Below are 8,056 nucleotides of genomic sequence, written 5' to 3' on the forward strand. Positions count from 1 at the left end.
CGACTTGTCATGATATGATTTTTTTGCCTTTTTCTTTTTTTAAAGTATATTTTTTTGGGATTTTTATGCGTTTATTAGATAGCACAGTAGAGAGAGACAGGAAATGGGGATGCAGACAGAAGGGCAACAAAATGCAGTAAAGGGCTGTCCGATACGGGATTCGAACCGGGTCCGACTGTGGCAAGGACTGTAGTCTCTACATGTGGGGCGCCTGCTCAACCCACTGCGCCACTCGACGCCCAACTATAACATGACTTTTGTCGAATTGTGATAGTATAACATTTTTATGCCTTACTATACTATAACGTTTTTTTGACATTTTTATGCCTTACTCTGCTATGACTTTTGTCGACTTGTTATAGTGTAACATTTTTATGCTTTACTATACTATGACGTTTTTTTGACATTTTTATGTGATACTATACTATGACATTTTTTGACGACTTGCAATATTATGACATTTATTGACGTTTTTTTACCTTACTATAATATGACTTTTGACGACTTGTCATAATATGACATTTTTAGGACTTACTATACTATGACGTTTTTTTGACATTTTTATGCCTTACTATACTATGACTTTTGACGTCTTTGTCATAGTATCACGTTTTTTGACATCTTTATTCCTTATTATACTCTGACATTTTTGACATTTTTAGGACTTACTATACTGTGACATTTTTAACATTTATATACCTTACTATACTTTGACTTTTGACGACTTGTCATAGTATGACATTTTTATGCCTTACTATACTATGAAATTTTTTTACAGTTTTATGCCTTACTATACTATGACTTTTGACGACTTGTCATAGTACGATATTGTTATGCCTTATTATACTATCACGTTTTTTTGATATTTTTATGCCTTACTATACAATGATTGTTGATGACTTTGTCATAGTATCACATTTCTATGGCTTACTATGCTATGACGTTTTTTGACATCTTTATGACTTACTATACTATGACATTTTTTGACACTTTTATGCCTTATTATACTATGACATTATTTGACATTTTTATGCCTTACTATACAATGACTTTTGAAGACTTGTCATAGTATGACATTTTTATGTCATACTATACTATGACATTTTTTGACATTTTTATGCCTTACTATACTGTGATGTTTTTATGCCTTACTATACTGTGATGTTTTTATGCCTTACTATACTGTGATGTTTTTATGCCTTACTATACTGTGATGTTTTTATGCCTTACTATACTGTGATGTTTTTATGCCTTACTATACTGTGATGTTTTTATGCCTTACTATACTGTGATGTTTTTATGCCTTACTATACTGTGATGTTTTTATGCCTTACTATACTGTGATGTTTTTATGCCTTACTATACTGTGATGTTTTTATGCCTTACTATACTGTGATGTTTTTATGCCTTACTATACTGTGATGTTTTTATGCCTTACTATACTGTGATGTTTTTATGCCTTACTATACTGTGATGTTTTTATGCCTTACTATACTGTGATGTTTTTATGCCTTACTATACTGTGATGTTTTTATGCCTTACTATACTGTGATGTTTTTATGCCTTACTATACTGTGATGTTTTTATGCCTTACTATACTGTGATGTTTTTATGCCTTACTATACTGTGATGTTTTTATGCCTTACTATACTGTGATGTTTTTATGCCTTACTATACTGTGATGTTTTTATGCCTTACTATACTGTGATGTTTTTATGCCTTACTATACTGTGATGTTTTTATGCCTTACTATACTGTGATGTTTTTATGCCTTACTATACTGTGATGTTTTTATGCCTTACTATACTGTGATGTTTTTATGCCTTACTATACTGTGATGTTTTTATGCCTTACTATACTGTGATGTTTTTATGCCTTACTATACTGTGATGTTTTTATGCCTTACTATACTGTGATGTTTTTATGCCTTACTATACTGTGATGTTTTTATGCCTTACTATACTGTGATGTTTTTATGCCTTACTATACTGTGATGTTTTTATGCCTTACTATACTGTGATGTTTTTATGCCTTACTATACTGTGATGTTTTTATGCCTTACTATACTGTGATGTTTTTATGCCTTACTATACTGTGATGTTTTTATGCCTTACTATACTGTGATGTTTTTATGCCTTACTATACTGTGATGTTTTTATGCCTTACTATACTGTGATGTTTTTATGCCTTACTATACTGTGATGTTTTTATGCCTTACTATACTGTGATGTTTTTATGCCTTACTATACTGTGATGTTTTTATGCCTTACTATACTGTGATGTTTTTATGCCTTACTATACTGTGATGTTTTTATGCCTTACTATACTGTGATGTTTTTATGCCTTACTATACTGTGATGTTTTTATGCCTTACTATACTGTGATGTTTTTATGCCTTACTATACTGTGATGTTTTTATGCCTTACTATACTGTGATGTTTTTATGCCTTACTATACTGTGATGTTTTTATGCCTTACTATACTGTGATGTTTTTATGCCTTACTATACTGTGATGTTTTTATGCCTTACTATACTGTGATGTTTTTATGCCTTACTATACTGTGATGTTTTTATGCCTTACTATACTGTGATGTTTTTATGCCTTACTATACTGTGATGTTTTTATGCCTTACTATACTGTGATGTTTTTATGCCTTACTATACTGTGATGTTTTTATGCCTTACTATACTGTGATGTTTTTATGCCTTACTATACTGTGATGTTTTTATGCCTTACTATACTGTGATGTTTTTATGCCTTACTATACTGTGATGTTTTTATGCCTTACTATACTGTGATGTTTTTATGCCTTACTATACTGTGATGTTTTTATGCCTTACTATACTGTGATGTTTTTATGCCTTACTATACTGTGATGTTTTTATGCCTTACTATACTGTGATGTTTTTATGCCTTACTATACTGTGATGTTTTTATGCCTTACTATACTGTGATGTTTTTATGCCTTACTATACTGTGATGTTTTTATGCCTTACTATACTGTGATGTTTTTATGCCTTACTATACTGTGATGTTTTTATGCCTTACTATACTGTGATGTTTTTATGCCTTACTATACTGTGATGTTTTTATGCCTTACTATACTGTGATGTTTTTATGCCTTACTATACTGTGATGTTTTTATGCCTTACTATACTGTGATGTTTTTATGCCTTACTATACTGTGATGTTTTTATGCCTTACTATACTGTGATGTTTTTATGCCTTACTATACTGTGATGTTTTTATGCCTTACTATACTGTGATGTTTTTATGCCTTACTATACTGTGATGTTTTTATGCCTTACTATACTGTGATGTTTTTATGCCTTACTATACTGTGATGTTTTTATGCCTTACTATACTGTGATGTTTTTATGCCTTACTATACTGTGATGTTTTTATGCCTTACTATACTGTGATGTTTTTATGCCTTACTATACTGTGATGTTTTTATGCCTTACTATACTGTGATGTTTTTATGCCTTACTATACTATGACATTTTTTTTAAATTTTTATGCCTTACTATAGTATGATTTTTGATGTCGTGTCATAGTATGACATTTTTATGTCATACTATACTATGACATTTTTTGTCATTTTTATGCCTTTTTTATACCATGTCAATTTTTTGAAATTTTTATGCCTTACTATACTATGACTTTTGACGACTTGTCATAGTACGACATTGTTATGCCTTATTATACTATGACGTTTTTTTGACATTTTTATGCCCTATTATACTATGATTTTTGACAACTTGTCATAGTATGACATCTCTATGCCTTACTATGCTATGACTTTTGACGACTTTGTCATAGTATTACACTTTTATGACTTACTATACTATGACGTTTTTTGACATTTTAGCCTTACTATACTATGACANTGACATTTTTTGACATTTTCATGCCATACTATACGATGACATTTTTTTACATTTTTATGCCTTACTATACTATGACATTTTTTGACATCTCTATGCCTTACTATAGTATGACTTTTGATGTCTTGTCATAGTATGACATTTTGATGTCATACTATACTATGACATACGGGATTCGAACCGGGTCCGATGTGGCAAGGACTGTAGTCTCTACATGTGGGGCGCCTGCTCAACCCACTGCGCCACTCGACACCCAACTATAACATGACTTTTGTCGACTTGTCATAGTATGACATAGTATGACATTGTTATGCCTTATTATACTATCACGTTTTTTTGATATTTTTATGCCTTACTATACAATGATTGTTGACGACTTTGTCATAGTATCACATTTCTATGGCTTACTATACTATGACGTTTTTTGACATCTTTATGCCTTACTATACTATGACATTTTTTGACATTTTTATGCCTTATTATACTGTGAAATTTTTAACATTTATATGCCTTACTATACTTTGACTTTTGACGACTTGTCATAGTATGACATTGTTATGCCTTATTATACTATCACATTTTTTTTGACGTCTCTATGCCTTAGTATACTATGACTTTTGACGACTTTGTCACAGTATTACATTTTTATGACTTACTATACTATGACCTTTTTTTACATTTTAGCCTTACTATACTATGACATTTTTTGACAAATTTATGCCTATTGACGACTTATCATAGTATGACATTTTTATGCCATACTATACTATGACTTTTTTTGACATTTTTATGCCTTAATATACTATGACATTTTTTGTCATTTTTATGCCTTACTATACAATGATTTTTGACGACTTGCAATATTATGACATTTTTTGACATTTTTATGCCTTACTATACTATGACTTTTGATGTCTTGTCATGGTATGACAGTTTTATGCCTCACTATACTATGACGTTTTTTTTTTTAATTTTTATGCCTTACTATACTATGACATTTTTTGTCATTTCTATGCCTTACTATACTTTGACTTTTGACGACTTCAAATATTATGACATTTTTTGACATTTTTTTGCCTTACTATAGTATGACATTTGATGTCTTGTCATAGTATGACATTTTGATGTCATACTATACTATGACATTTTTTAACATTTTTATACCCTTCTGTACTATGACTTTAGACAACTTATCACAGTATGACATTGTTGTGCCTTACTAAACTATCACGTTTTGTTGACATTTTTATGCCCTATTATACTATGACTTTTAACGACTTGTCATAGTATGACATCTCTAGGCCTTACTATACTATGACGTTTGACGACTTGCAATATTATGACATTTTTTGACATTTTTATACCTTACTATACTATGACATTTTTTGTCATTTTTATGCCTTACTATACTATGACTTTTGACGACTTGCAATATTATGACATTTTTTGACATTTTTTTGCCTTACTATATAATGATTTTTGATGTCTTGTCATAGTATGACATTTTTATGTCTTACTATACTATGACATTTTTTTGACATTTTTATGCCTTACTATACTATGACTTTTGACGAGTTGCAATATTATGACATTTTTTGACATTTTTATGCCTTACTATACTATGACTTTTGATGTCTTGTCATGGTATGACATTTTTATGCCTTTATATACTTTGACATTTTTTGTCATTTTTATGCCTTACTATACAATGATTTTTGACGACTTGCAATATCATATTTTTTGACTTTTTTTTGCCTTACTATGGTATGACTTTTGATGTCTTGTCATAGTATGAGATTTTTATGTCATACTAATCTAAGATATTTTTTGACATTTTTATGCCCTATTATACTATGACTTTTAACGACTTGTCATAGTATGACATCTCTAGGCCTTACTATACTATGACGTTTGACGACTTGCAATATTATGACATTTTTTGACATTTTTATACCTAACTATACTATGACATTTTTTTTTTTTTAAAGTATATTTTTCTTTTATTTTTATGCCTTTATTAGATAGCACAGTAGAGAGAGACAGGAAATGGGGATGCAGACAGAAGGGGAACAAAATGCAGCAAAGGGCTGTCCGATACGGGATTCGAACCAGGTCCGACTGTGGTCTCTACATGTGGGGCGCCTGCTCAACCCACTGCGCCACTCGACGCTCAACTATAGTATGACTTTTGTCGAATTGTGATAGTATAAAATTTTTAGGCTTTACTATACTATGACGTTTTTTTGACATTTTTATGCCTTACTATACTATGACATTTTTTGACATTTTTATTCCTTACTATACTATGACATTTTTTGACATCTTTATGCCTTACTATACTATGACATTTTTTTACATTTTTATGCCTTACTATACTATGACATTTTTTGACATTTTTATTCCTTACTATACTATGCCATTTTTTGACATTTTTATGCCTTACTATACTATGACATTTTTTGTCATTTTTATTCCTTACTATACTATGCCATTTTTTGACATTATTATTCCTTACTGTGCTATGACATTTTNCCTTACTACACTATGACATTTTTTGACATTTTTATTCCTTACTATACTATGCCATTTTTTGACATTTTTATGCCTTACTATACTATGACTTTTGATGTCTTGTCATAGTACGATATTTTAATGACTTATTATACTATGAAATTTTTTGTCATTTTTTATGTCTTACTATACTATGACATTTTTTGACATTATTATTCCTTACTGTACTATGACGTTTTTTAACATTTTTATGCCTTACTATACTATGCCATTTTTTGACATTATTATTCCTTACTGTGCTATGACATTTTTGACCTTTTTTATGCCTTACTATAGTATAACTTTTGGCGACTTGTCATAGTATAACATTTTTATGCCTTATTATACTATGAAATTTTTTGACATTTTTTTGCCTTACTATACTATGACATTTTTATACCTTATTGTACTATGACATATTTTGACATTTTTATGCCTTACTATACTATGACCTTTGACGACTTGTTATAATATGACATTTTTATGCTTTACTATACTATGACGTTTTTCGACATTTTTATTCCTTAATATAGTATGACTTTTGATGACTTGTCATAGTGTGACATTTTTATGCCTTACTATACTATGACGTTTTTTAACAGTTTTATGCCTTACTATAGTATGACTTTTGACAACTTGTCATAGTATAACATTTTTATGCCTCACCATACTATGACATTTTTTGACATTTTTATGCCTTACTATACTATGAAATTTTTTGACATTTTAATGCCTTACTAAACTATGAAATTTTTTGACATTTTTGTTCTTTACTATACTATGAAATTTTTTGACATTTTTATGCCTTATTATACTATGACATTTTTTGACATTTTTATGCCTGACTATAGTATGACTTTTGACTACTTGTCATAGTGTGACATTTTTATGCCTTACTTTACTATGACATTTTTTGACATTTTTATGCCTTACTATACTATGACATTTTTTGACATTTTTATGCCTTACTATACTATGACATTTTTTGACATTTTTATGCCTTACTATACTATGACATTTTTTGACATTTTTATGCCTTACTATACTATGACATTTTTTGACATTTTTATGCCTTACTATACTATGACATTTTTTGACATTTTTATGCCTTACTATACTATGACATTTTTTGACATTTTTATGCCTTACTATACTATGACATTTTTTGACATTTTTATGCCTTACTATACTATGACATTTTTTGACATTTTTATGCCTTACTATACTATGACATTTTTTGACATTTTTATGCCTTACTATACTATGACATTTTTTGACATTTTTATGCCTTACTATACTATGACATTTTTTGACATTTTTATGCCTTACTATACTATGACATTTTTTGACATTTTTATGCCTTACTATACTATGACATTTTTTGACATTTTTATGCCTTACTATACTATGACATTTTTTGACATTTTTATGCCTTACTATACTATGACATTTTTTGACATTTTTATGCCTTACTATACTATGACATTTTTTGACATTTTTATGCCTTACTATACTATGACATTTTTTGACATTTTTATGCCTTACTATACTATGACATTTTTTGACATTTTTATGCCTTACTATACTATGACATTTTTTGACATTTTTATGCCTTAC

The sequence above is a fragment of the Seriola dumerili genome, unplaced genomic scaffold (genome assembly GCF_002260705.1).
Source record: "Seriola dumerili isolate Sdu_G_001 unplaced genomic scaffold, Sdu_1.0 BDQW01000230.1, whole genome shotgun sequence".
NCBI lineage: Eukaryota > Metazoa > Chordata > Actinopteri > Carangiformes > Carangidae > Seriola > Seriola dumerili.